The sequence below is a fragment of the Typopeltis vanoorti genome, chromosome 1 (assembly GCF_054136105.1).
Source record: "Typopeltis vanoorti isolate ZY-2024b chromosome 1, IOZ_Tvanoo_1.0, whole genome shotgun sequence".
Classification (NCBI taxonomy): Eukaryota; Metazoa; Arthropoda; class Arachnida; order Uropygi; family Thelyphonidae; genus Typopeltis; species Typopeltis vanoorti.
Genome location: NC_143549.1, coordinates 70,493,603 through 70,515,982, shown reverse-complemented (window position 1 = coordinate 70,515,982; position 22,380 = coordinate 70,493,603). Strand labels below are relative to the sequence as shown.

At 35.9% G+C, this 22,380-nt stretch overlaps 1 protein-coding gene across 2 annotated transcripts in view; it reads left to right on the top strand.

Moving 5' to 3' along the window:
* The window catches only part of Su(var)3-9 (Suppressor of variegation 3-9), a 230,416-nt gene that overhangs the window by 32,410 nt on the left and 175,626 nt on the right, over positions 1-22,380 (top strand). The gene's annotated exons all lie outside the window — the stretch shown is intronic.

The window sequence follows — 22,380 nt, the reverse complement described above, 5'->3', positions numbered from 1 at the left end:
TGTAATCATCCTAAGGCAGACAAGGGCAACTTGACGGTCATCTTGAACACCAAAGGCTACATAACTAAGATCATTGAGTTAGTTTCAGACACGTCGACCTATCGCATATTAGATTTCGATCCAATTTTAAAAAATCAAAAACAGACTAATAACCTAATATGGAACATGACTAGTCAGTCTTCAGACGTACAACAAAGTCTGAAATCTCTAGCCCCACTGATGCCACGCTTACATGGTGCCCCAAAAGTGCACAAAATTAGAGTTCTGCTCTGCCCGATCGTCAATGGAAGAAATTCTCCTACATATCTATTAGGTAAACATCTAGCCCATCTATTGAAAGAAAATATAAAAAAATCAGATTCCTTCATAAAGAATTCTAAGCATTTCACTGAAAAATTAAAAGGCATCTCCATCTTAAAAACAGACATCCTCGCAAGCTTAGATGTGGTTTCATTATTGTACCTGTTGAGGAAATTATCAAGATCCTAGACAATCTTTATTCACATGAACACAGCTCAGCTTTTTCATCATTGCCTCAAATCGAATTATTTCAAAGTGAATGACACATTTTATGAACAACTTGATGGCTTAGTCATGGGCAGTCCCTTATCACCTCCCTGCGCTGATCTGTTCATGGAAAAACTAGAAGCTGACATCCTTTCCAAAGTAAATCCAAAGCCATTGGTTTGGTGGAGATATGTAGATGAAGCTTTCATAATTCGGAAGGGCACAGAAACTACTTTATTTGATTTCCTTACAAAAATAAATTCCTTCCGCCAAAAAATACAGTTCACATTAGAGCTTGAAAAGAATAGCCAATTGCCTTTTCTAGATACACTAATCAAGAAACAAGAGAATGGACAAATCCAGCTCACAATCCATCTAAAAACAACACATTACCTACACTTCAAATCGACTCACCATATTGCACAGAAACTCAGCATAATACATATGCTTAAGAATAGAGTGACCAACATTATCTCAGAAGAAAAAGATCTCCTTGATGATCTCACTCTCATATCTCAGATCCTAGTAAACAACGGTTACCCAAGAAATATAATCAAAAAGATTCTTCATAGAAACCCTCCACAGCAGCAACCTCCTGTCATGCAATATACATCGTCATCTCTTATGCAGGCTCAGTGTCAACAAAAATAGCCAAGCTCCTCAAGTCTTTCAACATCAGAGTTGCTCTCAAACCTGTCAAGACAATATGCCATATTTTAAGATCGCCAAAGGACACTAATGCCTCCTTCAAGTACGCCGGTATATACAACATTCCATGTTCCTGTGGATTAAATTACATAGGGCAAATATCAAGAGGCCTGGAAATTCAAAAAAAAGAACATCTAGGGGACGTGACCAACAGAACAGATACTTCAGGATTAGCCCATCACTTCTCGATTTCTAACCACACCATCGATTGGGATAAAAGCTCCATGCCCTATATAGAAGAGGATTTTCAATGTAGAAACTTCAAAGAAGCCGCGGTTGTACTCTGCTCTTGAGAAAATCTAACAGAAATCAAGGAATGATTCTGAAAGCGATTTGGAAAAGCCTAAGAAGTTCGCTGAGCTTACCATAATTTCATTTCGCTAAAAACTATATAACGAGCTCAATAAACAATGACTGATACACCACTTTCCATGCTTATGATGTTACGCGTCACTTTAATTTATTGACTGTGTTACTCCATTTTTCTTTTTTACTAGCAAACGTTAGTTCCTTGTAACGTTACACATGTCCTGAAGAAGCCAGACAGAACAGCTGGTGAATCTTGTAGTTTTCATCATCATCAAATTCCTGCCATGTACCCTCAAGGGGGGGGTGTACAGAATATGATAGTACTACATGAAAAATTTACATCATTACTAACTTCCTATCTACAATTTTCAACCAAATCAGTCTGTTACTTGTCAAGACTCCAACATTATCAGATCTTATATTTCTATCGTTTAAGGCACTGTGTCCCGTATCAATCCACATATATCTTGATCTTCCTCTGGGTCGTTTTTCTGCCAACCTGGCGGAGAACACTTGTTTTGCTAATCTTTCGTCCATTCTGTTTAAGTGACCATACCACCTGAGATTAGCTCTGCTAATCCATTCCTGGATGCTGATATTGGGAAAGAACTTGACATTGTCAAGTTCTTTCCTAATATCCTCGTTTTTAATATGATATTGCCATTGATTCCATCTGTTCATGCCTCTAATCTTTCTCAGGACTCTCATATCTGCGGTTTCTAGTCTTTGGTCAAGTGTTTTACTTCTGACCCAGCTCTCAGATCCATAAGTTAAAACTGGTTTGAACACTGTCTTGTATACAGCTAATTTAGTGTTCTGACTAATTTCTCTCTTATTCCATATGAATTTATTCAATTGACTTCCTACCATACCACCTTTGCTGATTCTGTTGTCTATTTCTATATTTAATTTGCCATATTCAGTAAAAATCGTGCCTAAAGTAGCTGAAATGTTTTACTTGTTCCACAGGTTCTCCATTCATAACACAGTTGACATTTTCAACGATTCTGCATATTTTCATTGTTTTTGTCTTTTTATTGCTGACCTTCATACCATATCTATTACAACAGTCATTCAATTTAGTCAGGGAATCTTGCAGACTTGTAGCAGATTTATTTAGAAGTATAACATCATCCGCATAGAGCAAAGAGCTGACATTAACATCTCCAATTTTGATATTAGGTTTAATACCACTTTCCTTCATAATGTGATCCATATAGATAATGAATAACAGAGGGAATAATGTACATCCTTGTCTCACACCAGATTTAACATTAAACCATCTTCCTGTACTTCCTTCAATTCTAACTGCTGATTTACAACTCAAATACAGACTAAGTATTGCTTGATATAATGCCCCGTTGACACCATGTAACTTTAGCATATTAAATAGCTTCTCTCTTGGCACCTTGTCATATGTCTCTTCCAGATTGGCAAAATTTAAATACAGATCTTTGTTATATTCCCATGATTTTTCCACTATTTATCGTAAAGTGAAGATCTCATCCTGAGCCTCTATTTGGCCTGAATCCAGCTTGTTTTCTTCACCAAGCTTTTCTTCTACAATTCTTCTCAACTGTTTCTCAAGTATACTGGCATAAATCTTACCAGGAACACTTAGTAGGGAAATTCCTCTGTAATTCTCACATCCAGTTTTATTTCCCTTTTTATATATGGGTACTATTGAAAGCTCTACTCCAATCATTGGAAATTTGTCTCTCTGTCCAGGCCTTCTGAACTATGCAGTGCAGCCACTGTAAGACTTTTATACCACCATACTTTAGCATTTCTGGTTGAATATCATCTACTCCTGCTGTCTTTCCACATTTCAAGCCTTTAATGGCTTTTTCTACTTCAATTATGGATATGTATTCCTGACTGAATGCCTGTTGAGTGTTTACCACTGTGCTATCACTACTTGTTTCATTTAGCAATTTTTCGAAGTAATTCCTCCATACTTCAAGGATATCTTTTTCTCCCGTTTTCATGTCACCTTTATCATCTCTAACTCCTTTTACAGCACTCTTTCCTCCATTTCTAAGCTTGAACAACCCCTGGATTATTTTGCCACTTTCTTGATATTTATTTTCTGTGTTCTTGCCAAAGTCCTCCCATGAGTTTTGTTTAGCTAGTTTTACAAAGTGTTTAGCTTTTATACATTTGTCTCTGTATCTTCTAAGAGCACAAGCTGATTTATTTGCCAGGAACTTTTGATATGCTTTCTTCTTTTCCTTCACCACCTGTTTAACTTCTGGTGTCCACCATCTGATTTTTCTATCCTTGCAGACAACATCACCACATGCCTCTGGCTGAATCAGTCAAGGTTTTCTTCAAGGCTTGCCACTGAATATCCAAGGTTTGGTTCCTGTTCTGAAATTCTTTCAATTTTTCTTCAATAATCTTTATGTATTTTAGTCTACAGTTAACATCTGAGAGCTGCTCAACTTTTATTCTCTTTAAAAATTTCTTACGTGTCATTCTTTTCAATATGAAATTCAATTTTATCCTGCTGAAGACTAAATAGTGATCACTTCCAATTTCAAATCCTCTGTACACTCTGGTGTCCTGCACCAGGGAGAAAACATCACTATCAACAATAACATAGTTAATGAGACTTTTCTTATTCCTTGATTCTTCTCTCCATGTGAATTTGTGCACATTTTTATGTTGGAACATGGTGTTAGTAATAACCAGTCCATTTCCTGAGCAAAAATCCAACAGGTATTTGCCATTATTATTAGCTTTGCTCTTTTCTCCAAATTTTACCAAAATATTTTTGTATGTCTGACAGTCATTTCCTACTCTTCTATTTAGATCCCCAACAAGGACCAACTTTTTCTTTTTCATTGTGTCAGAAGCTTTCTCTAGAACCTCAAAAATTCCTCTACTTCTACCTTAGTAGATTCTGTGGGACCATAGGCACAAATAAGTCTCATTGTCCAGTTCCAAATCCACGTCTTTTCCATTCGAAGGGTGCAATGTTCCACTGTTCTTCCAGTTGCGCTACAGAGGCACCATGTTATATTCATGCAGTAATGATCAAGGAAAGGAAGGAGTAGTGATAACATTCAACACCAAACATGAAGATAAACTTCTTGATTGGAAGGCATTTTGAAGTGGAGTTATGTCGGCAAACTTCAAAATGGAAAAATGGACAATGAAACTTATTTGTGCCTATGATGACTCGGAAGGTTCTTCCTCTGTGTCATCAAAAATTCCCCCACTTCTTCCTTAGAAGAAGTGGAGGAATTTTTCAAGTCATTAGAACAACCAGCTGACATAACAAAAAGTGAAAAAAAGGACCTTCTTGAAAAGCATAATAGATAATGAATCCCACTGGATATACAGGAACGTTTTGGGAAAATTCAGATAAAAGGGCAAAGCTAACGATACTGGTAAGTATTTGCTGAACTTCAGCTCAGGACATGGACTAGTCATTACTAACATCATGTTCCAACATAAAGATGTGCATGCACAAGTTCATGTGGAGACAATGGCATTGACTACATTATTATTAATAGTGATATCCTCATGCTTGTTTAGGATACATGAGTGTTCAGAGGATTTGAAATTGGAAGTGACCATTACTTAGTGCTAAGCAGGATAAAAATGAATATCACATTCAAAAGAACAGCATGTAAGAAAGTTTTAAAAAGAATTAAAGTTAAACAGCTTTTACATGTAAACTGTAGACTTGACTATATGAATATTATTGAAGAAAAGCTGAAACAGATTGAAAACACAAACCAAATGTTGTAGTCTCAGTGGGAAATTCTCAAGAAGACATTGATTGATGTAGCTAGGGAGGTATGTGGTGAAGTTTTCTACACGGGTAGAAAAGTAAGAACCACACTAGTAGTAAAGAAATAGTCCTGGAAAAAGGTGTACCAATAGCAAATAAGTTGGCAGATGCTCTAAAAGAATACAGAGGAAAATGTAAGCTGTGTGTAAAAGTAGCTAACCAAAAATCATGGAAAGACTTGGATAAGAATATAAATATCAGGAATGTGCACAATGTTCTGGAGGCTATCGAAAAGGCTCAGAAGTGGAGAAAAAGGTACTATAAAAGGAATCAAAGATGATAAAGGTGACATGAAAACTAAATATAAGGATATCCTGATGTCTGGTGTAATTACTTTTGAAAGATTTAAATGAAACAAGCAGTGAAAGAACCATACTAGAAAATTTCAAGAGAATGTAAAGAAGAATACATATCAATACTTGAGTTAGAAAAAAGCTGTCAACAACTTGAAATATGGAAAGGCGTCTGGAGTAGATGATATTCGATGAGAAGTATGGAGGTATAAAAGTTTTACAATGGCTACTCTGCATAATTCAGAGGGTTTGGTGAGAAGGTTGAATTCCAGATGATTGGAGTAGAGCTCTCATACATCTTCTACACACACACACACACACACACACACACACACACACACACACACACACACACACACACACACACACACACACACACACACACACACACACACACACATTCCCTTTACATACATACATATGTATGTAAAGGGAATAAAGTCGAATGTGAGAATTAAAACAAATTACTTATAGACAAAACAGATTGAGAATGATTGTGGAAGAGAAACTTGGAGAAGAACAAGCTGGGTGTTCAGGCCAAATAGTGGTTGTTAAGATCAGATTTTCACTTTGCGACAAATAATTGAGAAATCTTGGGAATATGACAAAGATCAATAATTAAGATCTGTAAAAGGCATACGACAAAGTGCCCAGAGAAAAGCTTTTCAAAACACTACAAGTGTATATGGGATAAATGGAAAATTATACAGAGCAATACATAGTGTAAAATCGCATATGGAAAAAAATGAGAAGTAAATTTTTTATATGTCAATTTTACATGGGAAATTAAATTTTATATAAAATACTTGTAATTAAAATAATGTAATAACTCACTTTGCTGTATTAAATCTGGTAACAAATTGTTAGATCATTCTTATAAGAACCACTAGAATTGGGAAAACAAAAGAATAAGCTCAGACAGGATTAGGCCGATAGATCTAAGGCTAGCAAAAGTCACTGGATTAAGTATTTTCCCACCAAAACTCAGCTATAGTGTGGGTGGAGGAGAACCCCACCCAGCAAATCTGGGTGATTAAATTTGTAGACGGGCCAAGGTCGGGAGAGTGAGATAAAAGGCAGAGATTTAGGGAGCCAAAGGGTTCTCACTTTGAAGTTGTTACCAGTGTCAAGACTTTTTGGAGGACGGGGAGAGTCACGTTCCTGCTAGCATGCAGTTTCGACGAAGATGGGAAGTTAAATAGCAGCGAAGACTGTCTTTTCGAGATGTTCTACTGTATGATTCTTCGATGATCTACATGTGTGCTGTAATCTTGCTGCTGTAACCTAGAGCCCGATTGGAAATTCTTGTTTTGGAAGAAGCGGAATGTACCTGTATACCTTTAGGATCTAGGACTATATGTAATGAGCTGGCAAGATTGTAAGATGTTTTATGTTAATTCCTAGATTGTGAAAACTATCTAGGAATTAACTGTGATGAATGTTGGTTCTATTGTGGATTAGAAAAGAAAGTATTAGAGAAGTAGGAAAGCTATACTTCTGTTTGAATGTCAATAAGTATTATATAAAGTTTTAAGGAAATTGCTAATGTTGTGTAATGCAAAGAAAGTGAATGTGGTTAGCTTTAACTTTTTCCTGTTTATAGCATGAGTAAAGATAAAGTGTGTTTAAGTCTATCCATGTGTCTGAAAAATTATGTGACATTTAATGGATCTCATCTATATATAGTATTGTCTTAAAGCTTAAGCGAAAATGCTTGAATGATCATATGGGAAATTAGACACATGAATTGTGCTGTCTCCATTATTATCTAGTTGTATTAGGCTGAACCAGACACTTGATATGTGCTGTTTAAATTTTGTAATTAATTTGTCTTGGAATGAATAAACATGTTTGTTTTGTTAATAACTTGCCTGATCTTGCCTTACCAATGCACTGTCATAAAAAATATAGAACCTGTGTGACCAAGGAATAGTGATAGCCACGACTAACTGATATTAAGAATTAGGAGTTGCTTGAATTAGAGTTAATTTAAGAGATATTTCTCGTGCTTAGCTGATTGTTTCTCTTACATGTAAGGGAAAGATAAACAATTCTTTTACGTGATCCTTAATGACGCAGTTGAGAAAAAAAATAAATTTTTAAGGATCAACACAAGAGAAATACAAAGTGTAAACTCAGAAACAATTCCTGAGTTTACACTTTGAGCAGGTGAAATAGCTTACTTACGGCCTTGAGAGAAAGGGGAGGGGAGTAAAACTATAGACTAAAAGGATTAAGAATAATCAAGTTTTGTGCAAGAAGAACTAGCTCAAGCAAGATGATAAACTCGGCATTACAACTGATAAGAAAAAGACATTACAAAGGCGCGGTGCAACTTTAAATATAAATAAATAATATCATCATAGAATTAAAAAATACATATTCTTACAATAGTCTATATTTAAGCTGTCACTCAGCAGTTAGAATTGCAGGAATATAAGAAGATGGTTTGGTATAAAATCAGGGATATGACAAGGATGCATGTTTTCTTTGCTCTTATTCATCATCTATATGAATTACATTATGAAAGAAAGTGGCATTAGGACTGATATTATTAGGCCTAATTGGACATGCCAAACTTAGATTTTTGCTTTATGCACATGATGTTGTACTGCACAACAACTAATGCAAGTCTCCAGGATTCTTTAACTAAATTGAAGAACAACTGTAACAAATTTGGCAATAAAAAGACCAAAACTATGAAAATAGGCAAAAACATAGAACACTTGCTGCATTCTGAATGGAGATACTATAGAACAGCATCATTTCTCAACCTTTATAAGTACAAGGACCAGTAAAATGCCTAAAACAATTCTGAGGACCAAGTTACAGAGGTGTAGCTGAGGAGAGATTCACCCCAGGTGGCACATTTTTGGTGTTTAAGAAATCTTGCCATACTGTCTATAAAACAACAACTGAGTGATGAAATAGACTTCGACAAGGTCATCGATTTTGTGAACAGAAAAGCAAGAAAAATAACATTTTAGAATGTTGGAATTAAAGTTTTACTTCAAAAATAAACATAGTGTTTTTAATTTATTTCCCTATACATCATTTTGACTTTTTGTAATTTTTTTAAAAATCTATGGAAACATAATTAATTAAACTGGAAGTAAATGATTAAAAGTGTATCATCATTGAACAAAGTTTTAATTTTTAATAAACAAATAAATAATATGATATAATTATGTTACTACTTACTTTTAATGAGATGTCGAGCTTCTCTGCCCTTGCTTGCTGGATATCTGGTTCAGTATTGGTCAACTTCAGTTGAAGATCAGCACACATACTAAGATGATTTCTGTATTTTTTTTTTATTTAAAGGGGCGATGAAAATCCTTTCTCACAAAAATAGGTTGTAGAAAACTGCATGCTTCTTCAGATAATTCTGGAAATTCACTTCTCACTGAAGGCGAGAATCCAAAAATTGATCAAATCAAGATCATGGGATTGCATTTTAAGTCCACTGAAACTGGACTTGAAATGTAATTTGAAAGCTCAATTAACTATTTTTTTTGATAATGAAAGGTTGTTCTCGTGACTGCAAGCCTGAAATGGATTGCAAACCCACAAAAATTTCTTATAAAAGTTATTTGGAAAATATGTTTCAAACTTCCGTCTCAGATTTTTGAGGTGGTCACAGACCTTTTCCAGAAACTTAGAGTCAACAAAAATATAATTTTCCACTGAAAAGGATTCCTATGTTGGAAAAAGTGCAAATTGTTTGTCTTTTACATAATTAATCCATAAAACCAGTTTTTTTCTCGAATGCCTTTATTTTGTCATAGGCATCAAGAACAGTTGAAGAATTTCCCTGAAGGGAGAGATTTAGTTCATTTAATTTCGAAAAAATGTCTGAAAGATAGGATAGTGTTGATAACCATGCTTCGTCAACAAGGAGTGATGCAAAATCAGAATTACGTTCATTTACAAATAATAAAACTTCGTGCCTTAATTGAAATAACCTTGCAAGTACTTTGCCCCTGGAAAGAGAGCGAATTTCAGAATGAAGCAAAAGTTGATTTATTCACTACCCATTTCATCGCAGAGTACTGAAAATAACCAGTTATTTAACAGTTGAGCTTTAATAAAACGAACTAGTTTTACAGCGTTGTATAGCACAGTTTTAAATTCTGGTGGCATTCCTTTGGAGGCTAACGCTTCCCTATGTATGAAACAACGTACCCAATTCATATCCGGAGCTACTTCCTTGACCATAGAAACAACCCCATTATGCCTGCCTATAAGGGCACGAGCTCCATCCGAACAGAAGGCTATACATTTTTCCCACTGGATCCATTTGTTTATTATGTAATTATTGAGAGTGTGAAATATTTCTTCTCCAGTTGTTCGGGATGACAAAGTTCTACAAAACAGAATATCATCATGAATCTTGTTATCATGCGCATATCTTACATAGCATATTAACTGCACATCATTTGTAACATTAGTAGTCTCGTCTATTTGTAACGCATAATAAGGGCTCTTCTTAACTCTTTCGATTAACTGAGATTCTACATCACCTGCCATATCATTAATTCTGTTACCGACAGTGTCATTTGAAAGAGGAATCAAATCAACATCTTTTAGTAACTTGTTGCCAAACATAGTTTTTACCACATCTTTTATAGCTGGAAGTAGCAAATTTTCCCCGATAGGAGGTTTCCCTGTTTTTGCTATGTGTAAATTTAAGAGATAGGATGCTTCCAGTGCCTTGCTATTAATAGAAACCATGGCTGAAATTATATCTTTCCCATGATTTAATGTCCCTAAGCATCCCTGAAAAAATTCAATTGGCTTATTTTTCACATCACAATGTTTAGTTTTTAAATGTTGTCGGAATTTCGAAGGTTTTATGCACTTGTTCGACAACACTTCATAACACAAAACACATTGAGGTTTCTGTTCACTTTCATCTCCACACCAAGTAAACCCCAAAGCAAATTCCAAATATGAACTGTTATATTTCCTACTGTATTTTTTCTTTGAGCTGCTTGTTTCTTCTACTTTAATAGTATCAGATTTACTTGCCATTACAACACATGTATCACAATTAAGGTTAGCATCATCTGTTTCATTTGCTCTTCTTTTCAAAGTCCTAGTTCTAAGCCACGTTTCCATTATTAAAAAAATGTTTCCGAAAAATATAAATATATAAATACTGTGGTTAACTCACGACACACTTTGTCCAAGTATCACTTAGCACTTCTGAAGATATATACTGAACCTTGGTTGAAGGAGGGAAACCTTCAATAATAAAAATCAATAAACAACAAGCAATTAGTTGAAATGTGGATAACACATGTTCACTTCAAATCTGACAAAACAGCAAGGGAAAGTGGAAGCAATAAAACTATATCGTTGTTCACTTCATCCTTCTTTTATTATTCGTCATTCTGCCATTACAAATTTAGTGGCAGAATGACGAATAATAAAAGAGGGATGAAGTGAACAACAATATAGTTTTATTGCTTCCACCTTTGACCATTCTGATGCTATTTGTTGTTTTTTTAAGTCTCCATTTGATTTCAATAATTTTTACTTATTCAGTTTTTAATTTCTTTTGTTTGGATAATTAAAAAATATATATTTATTTAATTAAATTAAGTCTGCCCACGGACCACCTGTCCCATCATCGCAGACCACAGTTGAGAAACACTGCTATAGAGCAAGTAAAATATTTTGGCTATTATTTAGTTTTTAGTGAAAATAATAAGTTAAATCTGGAAATAGACAACAGAATAAGTAAAGGTATGGTGGGTGGCCAGCTGAATAAATTTATATGGAATAAGAGAGAAATTAGACAAAACACCAACTATCAGTATGCAAGAGAGTGTTCAAATGAGTTTTAACTTATGGATCTTAGAATTGGGTTAGAAATAAAGCAGTTGATCAAAGACTAGAGATCACAGATATGAGGGGGTCTGAGAAAAATTGGGGAGTGAACTGATGGCATCAATGGTAGAATAATATTGAAAATGAAGATATTAGAAAGGAACTTGACATCATTAGCATTCAAGATTGTGTTGGGCGAGTTAATCTAATATGATATGTTAGATTAGGTGAAAAAAGGTTATCAAAACAGGTATTTGATGCCAAAATGGCAGGAAAGAGACCCAGAGGAAGACCAAGATCTGTGTATATTGATTCAATCAGAAGTGGCTTAGAAACACAAAATGTTAGATATAACAATACTAGAATACTAACAAGTGATCAGCTAATTTGTTAGAAAATTGTTGATAACAAATTAATAATGTAAACTATTAATAATGTAATCATATAGTGCTGTCGTAGTAAGCGAAACCGACCCCTCCCCCGAGTACATATCAGGAAATTGATGATGAGAATTAACCCGCATCAGTAGCTAAATCATATTATTTAATGATATTAGCAGGAAAATCTTGCTGCCTGCAGCAAGATTTTCTAAGATATCTGAGGCATCTGTCAGCAGAATATCAGTAAAAAAAAAAAAAAAACCACGGTGGGGGAGGAGGACTACTTTCATTATTTCTTTATTACCACTGTTGATAATAAAGTGATTTTAGATATCTTGTTTTTAAAATTTAAACTTTTTAGTTTACATGTAAAGGCTTATTAATTCTGATGCCACGAAATTACTTTTTTGTGAGTCAGGGAGAGATCGCAAAATCATCTTCTATTACTCTCTATCTTCATTTTATGGTAATTTTCACTTATCTGTTCTAGTGATGAATATTTTGTTATCCTTCCATAGGGCAGTGGAGAGGTATTCCTCCATAGTTATACATGAGAGGGCTCACTATATTGAACTTGATATTGGCAATTTATGCTGCCAGCTGTGAACATTGCATTGCAAAGTAATATTGGTGCTTTATCCACAATATTGTCCAATATCCACAGAGTTGTGGATGTTATCCAAGTTAAGTGCAGTGATGGATGTTTCACTGAACTTCTTTGATGAAAGAGTACAACTAGATTAAGCTGAATGTGTGGATAGGAGCTAAACATTTGTTTTAGTTGTTGAATTTCTTGATGTGATCAGCTTATTATTATAAATTATTTTTGAGTGCAGAAGTCTCAAAGGATAAACCAAAGTAGCAAAACTATATAGACAGTTCATTCTAATTTATTTTTCAGGAAGTGATTTCATTCTAATATCAAATGGAGTGTTCTGTTTATAATAAACCATATAGCTTGGCAATGGATAAGCATCTGTAGACTGTCTGTATGCAGAAAAATCTGAATCAGCAATTCTGTCACAAGCTAACCTTAACAAAACAGTGAGTTATTATTTTGCTTTCTAATTCAACTGGAAATTTTATCTTTCATGATGTGTGCTGAAGAAGTGGAGAAATCATTTAAAACTAACCTTTATATGCTTATAAAGGTTAATTTTCTAGGTGAAATATCAATTGTTAACTTAACTAGTTGACAAATATTTTGTTTAGAGATCTCAAAACATTGTCAGTGCATAAAACTAAGAGAACAATGGAAAATTAAATGCAGATGATTATAAATCATGCAGTTGGTAGCACATCTTTTTAAATTTCGACATGTAATTTAAATTATAGAAAATAAAATAATTTGTCAGCAGTGAAGTTTCCCAAACTTGAAGTATAGAAAGTCCATCATTATAGTTATTTGGATGGTGTGCTAAGTCTTTAGAGCTTTCTTTGAACAAACATTTATATTTAAAAATGCTTTGAAGAAATTTGGTATTGTCACAAGGAATCCTATGGCTAGTATCATCACCTTCACAATGGGCCAATCCATTATGTTTCATCCTATGCATTGATGTAATTATGCAATCAGTACATCTGATATAAATTATTAATAGTGTAATTTTACATCAATTTTGGCCTACCGCCCTTCAGTAATAATCACAAAACATCAACAGCGAGAGCACCACTGTTGACTTCCATGCACGTGACTGTCCTTGTTCTGGAAGTCATTGTAATTTGTCATTGACAATCTGATTTTGCCTTCCTTACTATGCTAGTCACCTTTTTTTTTTTTTTTTTTTTTGCCAGAGCCTTATATTGTTCATGAGCTTGTTGACCACCTTTCTCCTTATATACTCACCACAACATTTTCCTTTTTTCATTTTTATTTATTTTATTAATATATATATATATATATATATTTGTAGCCTCTGTGTAATGATACTACTCGTCCATCTAACATCTACCTGATTTATTTTCCTGACCTTCAGTATGCAGTCAGATATTGTTCTCTTCAGGGCTCTCTTGATAATCTCCAATGCACTCCAATCTTCCCTTGTAGATTTTTATGCCACTACATTGCTTGAAGGTCTCAAGCTTGTCATAATCAACTGTTCTGTTTTTACCTATACCCTTTCACAACTGAAAATTCCACATTTAGCAACCTCCCAGTTCATGACCACATGATCATGGCATGGAGGATATTTTCTAATTCCCAGAAAAACATCTTGCTGCCATATGCCTGTTTCTACTGGACCATGCCATCTGGGTCATTTTTTTCTTCAAGTTTTTACCTAACCATCCACTTTCAGCCACACAACATATCTGGAAATGAGATTCGTCTGAAAGGGAAACTTTTTTTTTGCTGGTAATAATGCCTTTCAGATGCAAAACTGTAGTCATCAGTGATTAGGTGGAAACGTGTGTATTGACTGGATATCTACTTCATTGGCCCATTCAGAGGAAGATATACTGTATTGTGGTCTGGGAAATGTTGTCATTCATCCTCTTTAAAATTGCATGGTCTGCTGCTGTTCCACAGTTACTTGACCTTGGACCTGCACAAAATAGAACAGCATGCATTTACCATGGTCTACCATTAGTGCCAAACATTGGTCTCTGATTGCTATCTACCAGGTGTCCTTGCATTCTTGGAATACCTTAATTATGACACTCTGTGAACAGTCTAAAGCATTGGTAGGTTCCTGGATACCATCACCATTTGTTTGGTATTCTATAGTTGTGCATTTTTCAAAATCCATCAGACCATGTCCCTCGCCCATGTTGATCAACAGCTTCTAATGAGCAGTACACCACATACATCCATATCATGTATACTGACTTTTATTGTAATTTTGTAGTTAACTGAGAAGAATCAGTTTTATAAGAAGTGGAAGGAGCTACCATGAGCATTTATATTCTTACAAACTATCTTTTGGCTCATTAAAAAAGAAAAAAAAAAATTTGCTCTATCCATCTATCCATTCATGTAGACATCATACATTTTGCAAAAGTATGGGGGAATAACATTTATTAACAAGAGATCACAAGATATGATCCTCTGAAGAGCTTTCCAACAGGAAATCTCAGCAATCGAACAATGGGATGAGAGCCACCTTGTTAACTTTAGTCACTACCCCCAAAACACAGTACTATTTTATTTCTCAAGGGAAAAGTGAAATACGAAGAATAGAGATCTGCAAGTTGTCCAACTGTGTCATGCAGACAAAAGTATATAAAAGAACATGCAGGTAGATTATTATGTCTGAACACGAATGCTAAGAGTATCAGAGGGGTAGAGCAGGAATATCAAACTCAATTGGGCCATTTGCAATAAAACTGTATCTCAATTGGGCCGCAAAATTTTTTGACTAAAAAAAACCCTGCACCAATTAGAATCGAAGGGAAGTGAAAGAATGAGTATAAATAAATTGGAAAATTAATAACAAAAATTTTATTTTTTCTAAGTCATTACAAGACATAAAATAATAATATAATGATTATGACAACTCAAAAAAAAAAAATAAAGAATATTTTTGTTGTTGTAATATTTACAATAGATAGCGTTTAAACCAAATTAAACCAAAATTAATTTATTGCTGCTTTGAGTTTGAGTTAGTGGGAGCACTCACACACACACATCTAGCTAAAAGTAATAGTTTTTAGTTAGATACTGTGTTTGCTGGTTAATGTGGAAGGGGGACATGTGATTCATTACTTCGTATTGTTTTTATCCCAGTTGTTTCTAATTGCACTAAACAAATATATTACACATGTTGAGAAATATATTACACAGACAGCAAATATCTCTATACTGTACTTTATTCAGTGGTACAATAAAACTACTTGTTTTTCTTGCATCTGCAATATAGTGGAAGTTGGGGAGGGCGTGTTGTTTACTGCGGGGAGCAAGTCATTGCCCCAACGTGAAAGTGGTTAAACTTTATTTTTTTCGTGTGCGATGCATATGCAAAACGTTTTAATTTCTTTTATTGTAAGGTAAAATCAGTGGTGCGAGTCACACGCAAGGGAAAGTTATATTCGAATGAATATGGTATTTCTGTTTTATTGTAAAAAGCAACCACCCTTTTTTTTAAATCTTGCCTTGAGGTGTTGCGGCCGCCAGTTTGACACTTGTGGTAGAGTTTTGTTGCCTTGGTCAGTATGTTGGGACCTCAGATTGTAGGCATTAGTGAGACCTGGCTATAAGAAGCAGACAATAACTGGTATCGAGCATAAAGTGTACAGTATTTTTAGGAATGATAGAGAGGATAGGAGAGGAGGGGGCATGTTGCTGCTGCTAATGATATTGGATGACTTGAATCCAGTTAGAGTTGAGCCCTATGATTGTAGTACTAATACTAACAGTATTTCATGTGGCAGTGAGTTTGAAGCCATCTGGTGTGAGATGGAATCTAAGAAGATCAATTACATAGTGGGGTGTGGTCACAGACCTGGTGGATCGGTTGCTAGTGATGAAGAAATGCATCATCAAATAGAAAAGATGAGTGCGAAAAGAGTAATCATAATGAGTAATCATAATCCAAATATTGATTGGAGAATCTCATGAGAAGGATGAAAATGAATTTATTGAGCTGTTGTGGGACAACTTCCTCAAGCAGCATTTGTCAGAAGGAACTCGAGGTCAAAGAATGTTAGAATTGATTATAGTGTCCGACGTTTCAGTTCAGATGCAACTATTCTGCCTCTAGTTCATGACAGTGATCATGCAATACTCACTTGGGAAGTGACTAAGTTTATGATTTATGACTAGGTTACATGCTGAACTACAAAAGCAGGAAATTATGACCAACTGAGGAGTATACTGAGTTCAGCACAATAGTATCAGTTGCTGGATGGGAAGAATATCGACATTGCATGGGAAGCATTTAAACAATATTTAAATGATGCAATATCAGAATGTGTCCTGGGAGTTCAAAGAAAAAATAGGATAGGAGTCAAATGGATGTGTAATCTTATTAAGCAAGAGATTTGTAAGAAAACGATGATGTGGAAGGAATACTGCATGCATCAGATGATATCTGTTATGAAAGTTATAATAGTCACAGCTGTTGTACAGAAAGTAAAGTCTGAGTATGAAAAGAAACTGACTCTGCATGCTAAAGACAACCTGCAAAAATTCTATTGATATGCTGCAAGTAAAAGAAAGAATGAATATGAAAGAATAACTCTTCTAAATGCAGATGCAGAAGAGGTTCTACTAATGAGTGCCCATTGTGTTAAAAGCTATCAACCTGGTGTATGCAACATTGAACTCACTGCTACCTCTTCGCTGGATGAAGAAATTCAGGTGTATGAGGATGAGGTATTAGAGCTGTTGCACAAATTGAATAAGAATTCAGCTTAGGACTGATGGATATCAGCACGTGTCCTAAAAGAGTGTTCAGCTAAACTGGCTATTCCTTTGACCGAGCTGTTTAATATGAGTCTCAGAACAGGGAAGAATCTGCATGAATGGAAAGAATGTATGGTAATTCCATTGTACAAGGGGGGGGGTGCAAAGACCCTCTAGACAAGGGGAATGGATACACCGTGATACTTTTGGATTTTGCTAAGGCTTTTGACAGAATACAGCATGGTAGACTTGTATAAATTGGAGAATGTTGAAAGTCTATTTTTCACTTGGTTAGAGTACACTTGGATAAAGGATTAAACTAAATTTATTATACTCTAACCAAGTGAAAAATAAACTTTCAACATTCTCCAATTTATACAAGTCTACCATGCTGTATTCTGTCAAAAGCCTTAGCAAAATCCAAAAGTATCACGGTGTATCCATTCCCCTTGTCTAGAGGGTCTTTGCACCCCCAGAGTAATAAATTACTCTGGATTTAGAGAAAGATGTTGAAAGTCTATTTTTCACTTGGTTAGAGTACACTTGGATAAAGGATTAAACTAAATTTATTATACTCTAACCAAGTGAAAAATAAACTTTCAACATCTTTCTCTAAATCCAGAGTAATTTATTAAAAAAGGGTGGCACACCATTTGGCAACCCCAATAGGTAGAGATGACCCACTAATGCTTCTGCCTGGTATCTCCACTTGGGTTTGGCTCCCACTGAAGAGACCTCAATAAAGGTTGAAACTAGTCTGGGTTGTGGCCCTTCCCTTAATGCATAACATTAGACATATCCGCAAGGAGATGTGTTTTGTATTATGGGAGATACTGAGATAGGAGTGCTGGTAGCTTGCTCCACCTTTGCAAGGAGTGCCCTGGTGTTGTACCACCTTACCCCAGTCTTGAAGATACTTTCAGGCGCAAACTTTGTTTGCTCACACTTGGATAAAGGATTAAACTAAATTTATTATAAATTGGAGAATGTGGGTCGGGATTATAGAATATTAGCATGGATAAGAGGATGGTTGACTGACAGATATCAAAAAGTGGTGTATGGGGGATGTGAATCTGCAAGATTTAAAGGAAATCAGTGGTGTACTACAAGGATCAGTGCATGGAATGTTCTCTACCATCAATCTGTACATTAATGATATTGGGAAGGATTTGACAAGTGACATACAGCTATTTGTTGATGATGATGTAAAAATAGGTAAGGTAACCAGGAATGCTGCTGATATGCAGTACTTTGCGGAATGGTTTGAATAGGCTGGAATTGTGGATATGAGAAAATGGATGTCATTTCAGTGTCGGTAAATGTAAAGTCATTCACTTCGGCGTGATTAGATATCTAGTGTCGTATGATATTGGTAGGATTATGCTAGAAGAAACTGATGAGGCTAGGGAGCTTGGAGTGTTAGTAGATTGGAAATTGAAGTTCAGGGCCCATGTGGCAAAAATTGCAAATATGACTCAAAAGATAATTGCAATGCTGAAATGAACATTCACGTGTAAAGATAAGGATATCATTTTGTCTCTTTACGAGGTGATAAGACTTTGCTTGAACTATTATGCACAGGTCTGGTCTCCTGGTTTCCATTGTGATTCCAATATAGTGAGAGAGTACAAAGGAGAATGTTAAAAATGATATCAGGATTGTGGATTATGAAGACAGATTGAGAATTTGTAGACTGAAGACACTAACAACCAGGAGAAAGAGGGATGATATGATATGATTGAGACTATAAATTTCTGAAAGTGTCATACAGGAGTACAACTGATGGAATTTTTCAATTTATGGAGGGTGGGGAAAGAACAAGAGGGCATCCTTGGAAGCTGAGAATGAATGCCACTAAGAAGGGGTGAGATCTAGATTTTTCTCAGGGTGGTGCATGATTGGAATGGATTGCCATTGGATGTTGTGAGTGCAAGCAGTGTGAATGAATTCAGTAATAAGTATGATTGCTGGTGCATGTAGTATGTGGTCTCCTTCCATGAGTCCCTGACTCTCTGGAGGTCTCTCTTAATAATGATAAGATTTTTCTTATCTTTGATAATATCAGATCTCCAGTTCAGCATATTCTCTTAGGTGATTAACACTTCCAGCTTTCCCACCACAAACATGATATCCATAGCATTCTCAGTTTCCTAACATCCCACATCCACTCACCCTTAAAGACGGTTTTTGATATTTTGTGTGCTAGATTACTGTACCAGCATTGTCTTTAAAATGTATTATTATTATTAATAGATCTCCAGGAAGTGAAGGACTCATCGAGAGATGAGTCCTTCAAATTAATTCATCACCCAGACACTAGCTGTCACACCTTCTTTTAAACTCATTCACACTAGATGCACTACTTCAACAGGCAAACTGTTCCACTCATTCATGGTTCTATGAGAGAAAAATCTAGCTCTTACTCCTTTCTTACCTGCACATAAAACTGCCATCGATGTCCCCCTTGTCCCATCTCCACCTCCCACATAATGAAAAATTTTTATGAACTGATATTCTGTAATGTCCTCTGAAAAGTGCTTATAGACCTCTGTCATATCACCCCTCTTTCTCTTCGTTACCAGTGTTTGCAGCCCACATATTTTTTTTTATATATCTGATTCACACACGCACGAAAGGCCACATGACCTATAGCACATTAGTGCCATGTGTGGGCAAGAGGAATAGAAGAAAGAAGTTATCTGTTCACATTTTGTCAAACTTCAGAATGAAGAAAACAGTGATATGATAAGAAATGGCGAGGTTGTACCAGAGAACTGTGAGGGCGTGAATGTAGAAAGTGTGAATGATGGTATTAATTCAGAGCAAATTAATGGTTTTACAGAGAATAAAAAAGATGAGATAGATGCAATGAGTGAGATCGTGTTATTGAGCGGAGCGATACAAAGGGCAAAGCGGCAGCTGGAACGTCTGAACAAAAGTCGACTGAGTGTACCAGCCAATAATAAAAAGTATGATAGGAAAAATAAGCGTATGAGTGTGAACGTAAACAAAATGAAGGAGAGAGTGCTGTATGGCGACTCGTTAGTACGAGGTGTGTTAGTAGAGGATTTGACAAAATCGTACCAACCTGGTGTGACCATAAAGGATGTAACTGAGTCTATTAGAGAGCAGAAGGAAAGGGTGAAAGAAATGATTGTTGTGGCAGGTACGAATGATTTGAAAGAAAATAAAATGTAAATGATAGAGGACCTGAATGAATTGTTTGAGGTAGCAAAAGAAAAGAGTGAGAGAGTTAGGATGATTAGTCTTTTGCTGCAGTATGACAGTGAAAAGGAGGGCCATAATTGCAAATGACTTTATGCGTGGATTATGTAAGACGAGTGGTGTGGAATTTGTGGACGTGTGGAGTGAGTTCGATGGGCGAAAGGATCTATATAAGATGGATGGCTTGCATTTGAATGGATACGGTGTAAGGCGACTTGAAAAAGTGTTGCTGAATGTAGTCGATGTGCAAAATCAGGGAAACTAGATTTCTTAAGGGGAGGGGGGAGTAGATATACAGACCTTAGGGAGGCAGTTGAATGTATGAATGAGTATAATATGCCCGAGCGAATAAGGACAACAAATCAGAATGGGATAGTTAATATAAGGCATCAAGGTAGGGATGGGGCTAATTGGGGTCTTAAATTCATGTACACTACTGCTAGGAGTATTAGGAACAAGATGGAAGAGTTTTTGGCCATGGTTGGCACTTCCAGACCACAGGTTATTGGCATTAGTGAATCATGGCTAACTATAGATGATATAGCTAGTGGGATTGAATGTGATGGGTATAGTGTGTTCAGGAATGACAGGGAGAATAAAATGGGGGGAGGAGTATTGTTGATGATAGCTGATGAGCTGCAGCCAAGGAGAATAGAAGTTGAATTGCAGGATAGAGAAAAGAGCACATTTTAAGCCATTTGGTTTGAGATTGTGGCTAGCAGAACAAAATATACAATTGGATGCTGCTATAGACCAGGTGATGGAAAAGATGGTGGAGACAGTATGCACAAGCAAATAGAAGAAATGAGTGGAAGGAGGGTAATTATTATGGGAGATTTCAACTATGGTCATATTGATTGGAGTGAGGAGAGGACACAAGGGAGGAAGGAATTGGATTTTATGCGGTTATTAAGGGATAACTATCTGCGACAGCATGTAATGGAAAATACTAGGGGGTCAGAGAATGCTTGACCTAGTAATTACATCTGAGGATGATTTGGCTGTAACAAATATGACCACATTGCCACCAATTGGTGAGAGTGATCATAGGGTCTTGATCTTTAGCCACCTCCCAAGTCTTGACTTGGGAGGTGGCTAAAGGTGTGGAATTTACAATTAAGACAGGGTACATGTGGAATTATCGGGCCGGAAAGTATGACAAGCTTAGGAGTTTGATTGGTTCAGTGCCATGGCATGTACAACTGCAAGGACTAGAAGTTGATAGTGCATGGGAGGCAGTTAAGAAGTGTTTGCATGAAGCAATGGCTGACTGTATACCTAGAGTCCGAATAATAAATCAAGTAGGGGTTAAATGGATGAATAACACCATTAAGCTTGAGCTGCAAAAAAAGAAACAACTATGGAAGGAATTTAAGGAGAAAGGTGACTGGCAGGCACATGAACGGTATAAAGCGCAGGCCAGAAGGGTAACGAGTGTGGTAAGAAAAGCAAAAAAGGATTATGAAAGAACATTGGCTATGCAGTCTAAAGAGAATCCTAAACAGTTTTTTCGATATGTTGCAAGTAAAAGGAAAAATGTATATGGCAGAGTGATTTTAAAGAATGTCGATGGTAGGGAGGTAACTGAATCAGTTGATAGAGTTGAGTTACTGAGTGAGCACTTTGCAAGAATATATCATCCAGGTGGTGACATTGCAGAAATGAATGAACCAGTAGATTATACAGGAATTGTGGTGAATGAAGTGGAGGTGGGTAGTCTATTGCATAACCTCAATGTCAATACATCTGTGGGATTGGATGGTATACCAGCTCGTGTCATATGAGAAACAGCTAAAGAATTGTCAGTACCCTTGACCATTTTGTTTAATTTGAGTCTCGGGTCTGGGTTAGTCCCGAGGGGGTGGAAAGAAGGGAAAATAGTTCTACTGCACAAAGGTGGTTCCAAGACTGCTGTTGTAAATTACCGATCAATTAGCATTTCAGGAATCGTTGTCAAGGTCTTAGAGAAATTAGTCAAGA